A 6,580-nucleotide genomic window follows, 5' to 3' on the forward strand; every position below is an offset into this window, starting at 1 on the left:
GTCGGCTGCAAAAGAACACCGAAGGAGTACTATCTCAAGGCACTATAATAAGCACAGTTCACGATGATCCGAATTACCCAAAAATTAATATGTTTCCGCTGGGGCTCGAACCCAGGACCTTCCGCGTGTGAAGCGGACGTGATTACCACTACACTACGGAAACAGTTGAAGTAAGAGCGAAGTTTTCCATATTTCAAGCAAGGTCCGATTAAAAAATGGTGCAATCAAGATGAATAGCACCCGTTTCCGCATGCAACAGGTGCGTGTTCGTGTTAATTTTCGCCGTCACGGAAATTCTCTTGGCATGGGATGGGGTTTGCCTTTCTTCTGCACAATCAATTGAAAAGCAGACACTTCTAGCTCTGTCGTCTCCATGTGTATCCTACTTATACGCTAGCTAAATCCGATACCGACATTTCCTTCATTGCACAAGTTGATGGTGATAATCAAGGTAAGTTGTTTTACAGCCTGAACAAACGAAAATAAAACATTCTTCGAAAAAAGGTCAAAATCATCGGAATACAAATGCATGTACCAGAATGTCAACTCCTCTATCTCCATTTGACCACTTTTCCTCATCAGTGATGGGACAACATGCTGAGCAATTTCTGAGCCAGACTGCTTTGAATGTCAATGGCAGATACAAAAGTACAATTTCATTGAATCCAAACGCCTATAAACCGTTCCAAAAATTAACGGGCTCGTCCGGGATTCGAACCCGGGACCTCTCGCACCCAAAGCGAGAATCATACCCCTAGACCAACGAGCCGCTTGATAGTTAGAGTTACATTTTCCGTATTTAACTATAGAATAAAGTTATTCTCCATACGTGGCAAAGGAGTTTACCTGCCAAGACACATATTAGAAATTCTAAGTTGACTAGAAATTCACCTTACATTGCTCGAGATCAAACAATAAAAAACCAACAAAAATTCAAACAATAACTGTTGTATTGCTGCATGTATTTTTCTCCTTCTGAATACTGTTAAATGCATTCTAATTGACGTTCGAATTAGCGGTGTATTTTCTTTGAATATCCCATCGACTGGTATTGAAAACAGTTTTGAGATTCGCCACGCATTGACAATATTAGGCAAAAATTGGGCTCGTCCGGGATTCGAACCCGGGACCTCTCGCACCCTAAGCGAGAATCATACCCCTAGACCAACGAGCCTGTATAGCTGACTTACGTTTAAATAATAGTTATAAAATTCAGAAATGACACCGCTTGTTGCTATTTTCGTGTTGCCTTGGGTTATACGTTTGGCCTCTCTTGCTTTGTTACCTTTGAAATCAGGACGGCAAATTATTAAAAGTCACCTGCTTTAAAGAACTTTGTCTAAGGTTCTTAGTGTAGACGATTTCAAAGATTTTAATTAGAGGTGATATGTTCAATTTAACATGAACGACATGCGTCGGCTGCAAAAGAACACCGAAGGAGTACTATCTCAAGGCACTATAATAAGCACAGTTCACGATGATCCGAATTACCCAAAAATTAATATGTTTCCGCTGGGGCTCGAACCCAGGACCTTCCGCGTGTGAAGCGGACGTGATTACCACTACACTACGGAAACAGTTGAAGTAAGAGCGAAGTTTTCCATATTTCAAGCAAGGTCCGATTAAAAAATGGTGCAATCAAGATGAATAGCACCCGTTTCCGCATGCAACAGGTGCGTGTTCGTGTTAATTTTCGCCGTCACGGAAATTCTCTTGGCATGGGATGGGGTTTGCCTTTCTTCTGCACAATCAATTGAAAAGCAGACACTTCTAGCTCTGTCGTCTCCATGTGTATCCTACTTATACGCTAGCTAAATCCGATACCGACATTTCCTTCATTGCACAAGTTGATGGTGATAATCAAGGTAAGTTGTTTTACAGCCTGAACAAACGAAAATAAAACATTCTTCGAAAAAAGGTCAAAATCATCGGAATACAAATGCATGTACCAGAATGTCAACTCCTCTATCTCCATTTGACCACTTTTCCTCATCAGTGATGGGACAACATGCTGAGCAATTTCTGAGCCAGACTGCTTTGAATGTCAATGGCAGATACAAAAGTACAATTTCATTGAATCCAAACGCCTATAAACCGTTCCAAAAATTAACGGGCTCGTCCGGGATTCGAACCCGGGACCTCTCGCACCCAAAGCGAGAATCATACCCCTAGACCAACGAGCCGCTTGATAGTTAGAGTTACATTTTCCGTATTTAACTATAGAATAAAGTTATTCTCCATACGTGGCAAAGGAGTTTACCTGCCAAGACACATATTAGAAATTCTAAGTTGACTAGAAATTCACCTTACATTGCTCGAGATCAAACAATAAAAAACCAACAAAAATTCAAACAATAACTGTTGTATTGCTGCATGTATTTTTCTCCTTCTGAATACTGTTAAATGCATTCTAATTGACGTTCGAATTAGCGGTGTATTTTCTTTGAATATCCCATCGACTGGTATTGAAAACAGTTTTGAGATTCGCCACGCATTGACAATATTAGGCAAAAATTGGGCTCGTCCGGGATTCGAACCCGGGACCTCTCGCACCCTAAGCGAGAATCATACCCCTAGACCAACGAGCCTGTATAGCTGACTTACGTTTAAATAATAGTTATAAAATTCAGAAATGACACCGCTTGTTGCTATTTTCGTGTTGCCTTGGGTTATACGTTTGGCCTCTCTTGCTTTGTTACCTTTGAAATCAGGACGGCAAATTATTAAAAGTCACCTGCTTTAAAGAACTTTGTCTAAGGTTCTTAGTGTAGACGATTTCAAAGATTTTAATTAGAGGTGATATGTTCAATTTAACATGAACGACATGCGTCGGCTGCAAAAGAACACCGAAGGAGTACTATCTCAAGGCACTATAATAAGCACAGTTCACGATGATCCGAATTACCCAAAAATTAATATGTTTCCGCTGGGGCTCGAACCCAGGACCTTCCGCGTGTGAAGCGGACGTGATTACCACTACACTACGGAAACAGTTGAAGTAAGAGCGAAGTTTTCCATATTTCAAGCAAGGTCCGATTAAAAAATGGTGCAATCAAGATGAATAGCACCCGTTTCCGCATGCAACAGGTGCGTGTTCGTGTTAATTTTCGCCGTCACGGAAATTCTCTTGGCATGGGATGGGGTTTGCCTTTCTTCTGCACAATCAATTGAAAAGCAGACACTTCTAGCTCTGTCGTCTCCATGTGTATCCTACTTATACGCTAGCTAAATCCGATACCGACATTTCCTTCATTGCACAAGTTGATGGTGATAATCAAGGTAAGTTGTTTTACAGCCTGAACAAACGAAAATAAAACATTCTTCGAAAAAAGGTCAAAATCATCGGAATACAAATGCATGTACCAGAATGTCAACTCCTCTATCTCCATTTGACCACTTTTCCTCATCAGTGATGGGACAACATGCTGAGCAATTTCTGAGCCAGACTGCTTTGAATGTCAATGGCAGATACAAAAGTACAATTTCATTGAATCCAAACGCCTATAAACCGTTCCAAAAATTAACGGGCTCGTCCGGGATTCGAACCCGGGACCTCTCGCACCCAAAGCGAGAATCATACCCCTAGACCAACGAGCCGCTTGATAGTTAGAGTTACATTTTCCGTATTTAACTATAGAATAAAGTTATTCTCCATACGTGGCAAAGGAGTTTACCTGCCAAGACACATATTAGAAATTCTAAGTTGACTAGAAATTCACCTTACATTGCTCGAGATCAAACAATAAAAAACCAACAAAAATTCAAACAATAACTGTTGTATTGCTGCATGTATTTTTCTCCTTCTGAATACTGTTAAATGCATTCTAATTGACGTTCGAATTAGCGGTGTATTTTCTTTGAATATCCCATCGACTGGTATTGAAAACAGTTTTGAGATTCGCCACGCATTGACAATATTAGGCAAAAATTGGGCTCGTCCGGGATTCGAACCCGGGACCTCTCGCACCCTAAGCGAGAATCATACCCCTAGACCAACGAGCCTGTATAGCTGACTTACGTTTAAATAATAGTTATAAAATTCAGAAATGACACCGCTTGTTGCTATTTTCGTGTTGCCTTGGGTTATACGTTTGGCCTCTCTTGCTTTGTTACCTTTGAAATCAGGACGGCAAATTATTAAAAGTCACCTGCTTTAAAGAACTTTGTCTAAGGTTCTTAGTGTAGACGATTTCAAAGATTTTAATTAGAGGTGATATGTTCAATTTAACATGAACGACATGCGTCGGCTGCAAAAGAACACCGAAGGAGTACTATCTCAAGGCACTATAATAAGCACAGTTCACGATGATCCGAATTACCCAAAAATTAATATGTTTCCGCTGGGGCTCGAACCCAGGACCTTCCGCGTGTGAAGCGGACGTGATTACCACTACACTACGGAAACAGTTGAAGTAAGAGCGAAGTTTTCCATATTTCAAGCAAGGTCCGATTAAAAAATGGTGCAATCAAGATGAATAGCACCCGTTTCCGCATGCAACAGGTGCGTGTTCGTGTTAATTTTCGCCGTCACGGAAATTCTCTTGGCATGGGATGGGGTTTGCCTTTCTTCTGCACAATCAATTGAAAAGCAGACACTTCTAGCTCTGTCGTCTCCATGTGTATCCTACTTATACGCTAGCTAAATCCGATACCGACATTTCCTTCATTGCACAAGTTGATGGTGATAATCAAGGTAAGTTGTTTTACAGCCTGAACAAACGAAAATAAAACATTCTTCGAAAAAAGGTCAAAATCATCGGAATACAAATGCATGTACCAGAATGTCAACTCCTCTATCTCCATTTGACCACTTTTCCTCATCAGTGATGGGACAACATGCTGAGCAATTTCTGAGCCAGACTGCTTTGAATGTCAATGGCAGATACAAAAGTACAATTTCATTGAATCCAAACGCCTATAAACCGTTCCAAAAATTAACGGGCTCGTCCGGGATTCGAACCGGGACCTCTCGCACCCAAAGCGAGAATCATACCCCTAGACCAACGAGCCGCTTGATAGTTAGAGTTACATTTTCCGTATTTAACTATAGAATAAAGTTATTCTCCATACGTGGCAAAGGAGTTTACCTGCCAAGACACATATTAGAAATTCTAAGTTGACTAGAAATTCACCTTACATTGCTCGAGATCAAACAATAAAAAACCAACAAAAATTCAAACAATAACTGTTGTATTGCTGCATGTATTTTTCTCCTTCTGAATACTGTTAAATGCATTCTAATTGACGTTCGAATTAGCGGTGTATTTTCTTTGAATATCCCATCGACTGGTATTGAAAACAGTTTTGAGATTCGCCACGCATTGACAATATTAGGCAAAAATTGGGCTCGTCCGGGATTCGAACCCGGGACCTCTCGCACCCTAAGCGAGAATCATACCCCTAGACCAACGAGCCTGTATAGCTGACTTACGTTTAAATAATAGTTATAAAATTCAGAAATGACACCGCTTGTTGCTATTTTCGTGTTGCTTGGGTTATACGTTTGGCCTCTCTTGCTTTGTTACCTTGAAATCAGGACGGCAAATTATTAAAAGTCACCTGCTTTAAAGAACTTTGTCTAAGGTTCTTAGTGTAGACGATTTCAAAGATTTTAATTAGAGGTGATATGTTCAATTTAACATGAACGACATGCGTCGGCTGCAAAAGAACACCGAAGGAGTACTATCTCAAGGCACTATAATAAGCACAGTTCACGATGATCCGAATTACCCAAAAATTAATATGTTTCCGCTGGGGGCTCGAACCCAGGACCTTCCGCGTGTGAAGCGGACGTGATTACCACTACACTACGGAAACAGTTGAAGTAAGAGCGAAGTTTTCCATATTTCAAGCAAGGTCCGATTAAAAAATGGTGCAATCAAGATGAATAGCACCCGTTTCCGCATGCAACAGGTGCGTGTTCGTGTTAATTTTCGCCGTCACGGAAATTCTCTTGGCATGGGATGGGGTTTGCCTTTCTTCTGCACAATCAATTGAAAAGCAGACACTTCTAGCTCTGTCGTCTCCATGTGTATCCTACTTATACGCTAGCTAAATCCGATACCGACATTTCCTTCATTGCACAAGTTGATGGTGATAATCAAGGTAAGTTGTTTTACAGCCTGAACAAACGAAAATAAAACATTCTTCGAAAAAAGGTCAAAATCATCGGAATACAAATGCATGTACCAGAATGTCAACTCCTCTATCTCCATTTGACCACTTTTCCTCATCAGTGATGGGACAACATGCTGAGCAATTTCTGAGCCAGACTGCTTTGAATGTCAATGGCAGATACAAAAGTACAATTTCATTGAATCCAAACGCCTATAAACCGTTCCAAAAATTAACGGCCTCGTCCGGGATTCGAACCCGGGACCTCTCGCACCCAAAGCGAGAATCATACCCCTAGACCAACGAGCCGCTTGATAGTTAGAGTTACATTTTCCGTATTTAACTATAGAATAAAGTTATTCTCCATACGTGGCAAAGGAGTTTACCTGCCAAGACACATATTAGAAATTCTAAGTTGACTAGAAATTCACCTTACATTGCTCGAGATCAAACAATAAAAAACCAA

General features: G+C 40.7%; 14 non-coding genes across 14 annotated transcripts; all 14 read right to left on the minus strand.

Annotated features, from left to right (window-relative positions):
- Window positions 1-90: 90 nt before the first annotated feature.
- Trnav-cac (transfer RNA valine (anticodon CAC)) lies at window positions 91-163 on the minus strand. Its single transcript has one exon. It is a non-coding gene; the product is annotated as a tRNA-Val (tRNA).
- Window positions 164-697: 534 nt separating this feature from the next.
- On the minus strand, window positions 698-769 carry Trnap-ugg (transfer RNA proline (anticodon UGG)). The gene has a single exon. It is a non-coding gene; the product is annotated as a tRNA-Pro (tRNA).
- Window positions 770-1,102: 333 nt separating this feature from the next.
- Trnap-agg (transfer RNA proline (anticodon AGG)) lies at window positions 1,103-1,174 on the minus strand. The gene has a single exon. It is a non-coding gene; the product is annotated as a tRNA-Pro (tRNA).
- A 330-nt stretch (window positions 1,175-1,504) lies between these two features.
- On the minus strand, window positions 1,505-1,577 carry Trnav-cac (transfer RNA valine (anticodon CAC)). Its single transcript has one exon. It is a non-coding gene; the product is annotated as a tRNA-Val (tRNA).
- Window positions 1,578-2,111: 534 nt separating this feature from the next.
- Trnap-ugg (transfer RNA proline (anticodon UGG)) lies at window positions 2,112-2,183 on the minus strand. The gene has a single exon. It is a non-coding gene; the product is annotated as a tRNA-Pro (tRNA).
- A 333-nt stretch (window positions 2,184-2,516) lies between these two features.
- Window positions 2,517-2,588, minus strand: Trnap-agg (transfer RNA proline (anticodon AGG)). The gene has a single exon. It is a non-coding gene; the product is annotated as a tRNA-Pro (tRNA).
- A 330-nt stretch (window positions 2,589-2,918) lies between these two features.
- Window positions 2,919-2,991, minus strand: Trnav-cac (transfer RNA valine (anticodon CAC)). The gene has a single exon. It is a non-coding gene; the product is annotated as a tRNA-Val (tRNA).
- A 534-nt stretch (window positions 2,992-3,525) lies between these two features.
- Window positions 3,526-3,597, minus strand: Trnap-ugg (transfer RNA proline (anticodon UGG)). The gene has a single exon. It is a non-coding gene; the product is annotated as a tRNA-Pro (tRNA).
- Window positions 3,598-3,930: 333 nt separating this feature from the next.
- On the minus strand, window positions 3,931-4,002 carry Trnap-agg (transfer RNA proline (anticodon AGG)). The gene has a single exon. It is a non-coding gene; the product is annotated as a tRNA-Pro (tRNA).
- Window positions 4,003-4,332: 330 nt separating this feature from the next.
- On the minus strand, window positions 4,333-4,405 carry Trnav-cac (transfer RNA valine (anticodon CAC)). The gene has a single exon. It is a non-coding gene; the product is annotated as a tRNA-Val (tRNA).
- Window positions 4,406-4,939: 534 nt separating this feature from the next.
- Trnap-ugg (transfer RNA proline (anticodon UGG)) lies at window positions 4,940-5,010 on the minus strand. The gene has a single exon. It is a non-coding gene; the product is annotated as a tRNA-Pro (tRNA).
- Window positions 5,011-5,343: 333 nt separating this feature from the next.
- Trnap-agg (transfer RNA proline (anticodon AGG)) lies at window positions 5,344-5,415 on the minus strand. The gene has a single exon. It is a non-coding gene; the product is annotated as a tRNA-Pro (tRNA).
- A 328-nt stretch (window positions 5,416-5,743) lies between these two features.
- On the minus strand, window positions 5,744-5,817 carry Trnav-cac (transfer RNA valine (anticodon CAC)). Its single transcript has one exon. It is a non-coding gene; the product is annotated as a tRNA-Val (tRNA).
- A 533-nt stretch (window positions 5,818-6,350) lies between these two features.
- On the minus strand, window positions 6,351-6,423 carry Trnap-ugg (transfer RNA proline (anticodon UGG)). The gene has a single exon. It is a non-coding gene; the product is annotated as a tRNA-Pro (tRNA).
- Window positions 6,424-6,580: the final 157 nt, after the last annotated feature.

This window comes from Mytilus trossulus, chromosome 1, assembly GCF_036588685.1.
Source record: "Mytilus trossulus isolate FHL-02 chromosome 1, PNRI_Mtr1.1.1.hap1, whole genome shotgun sequence".
NCBI classification, from domain to species: Eukaryota; Metazoa; Mollusca; class Bivalvia; order Mytilida; family Mytilidae; genus Mytilus; species Mytilus trossulus.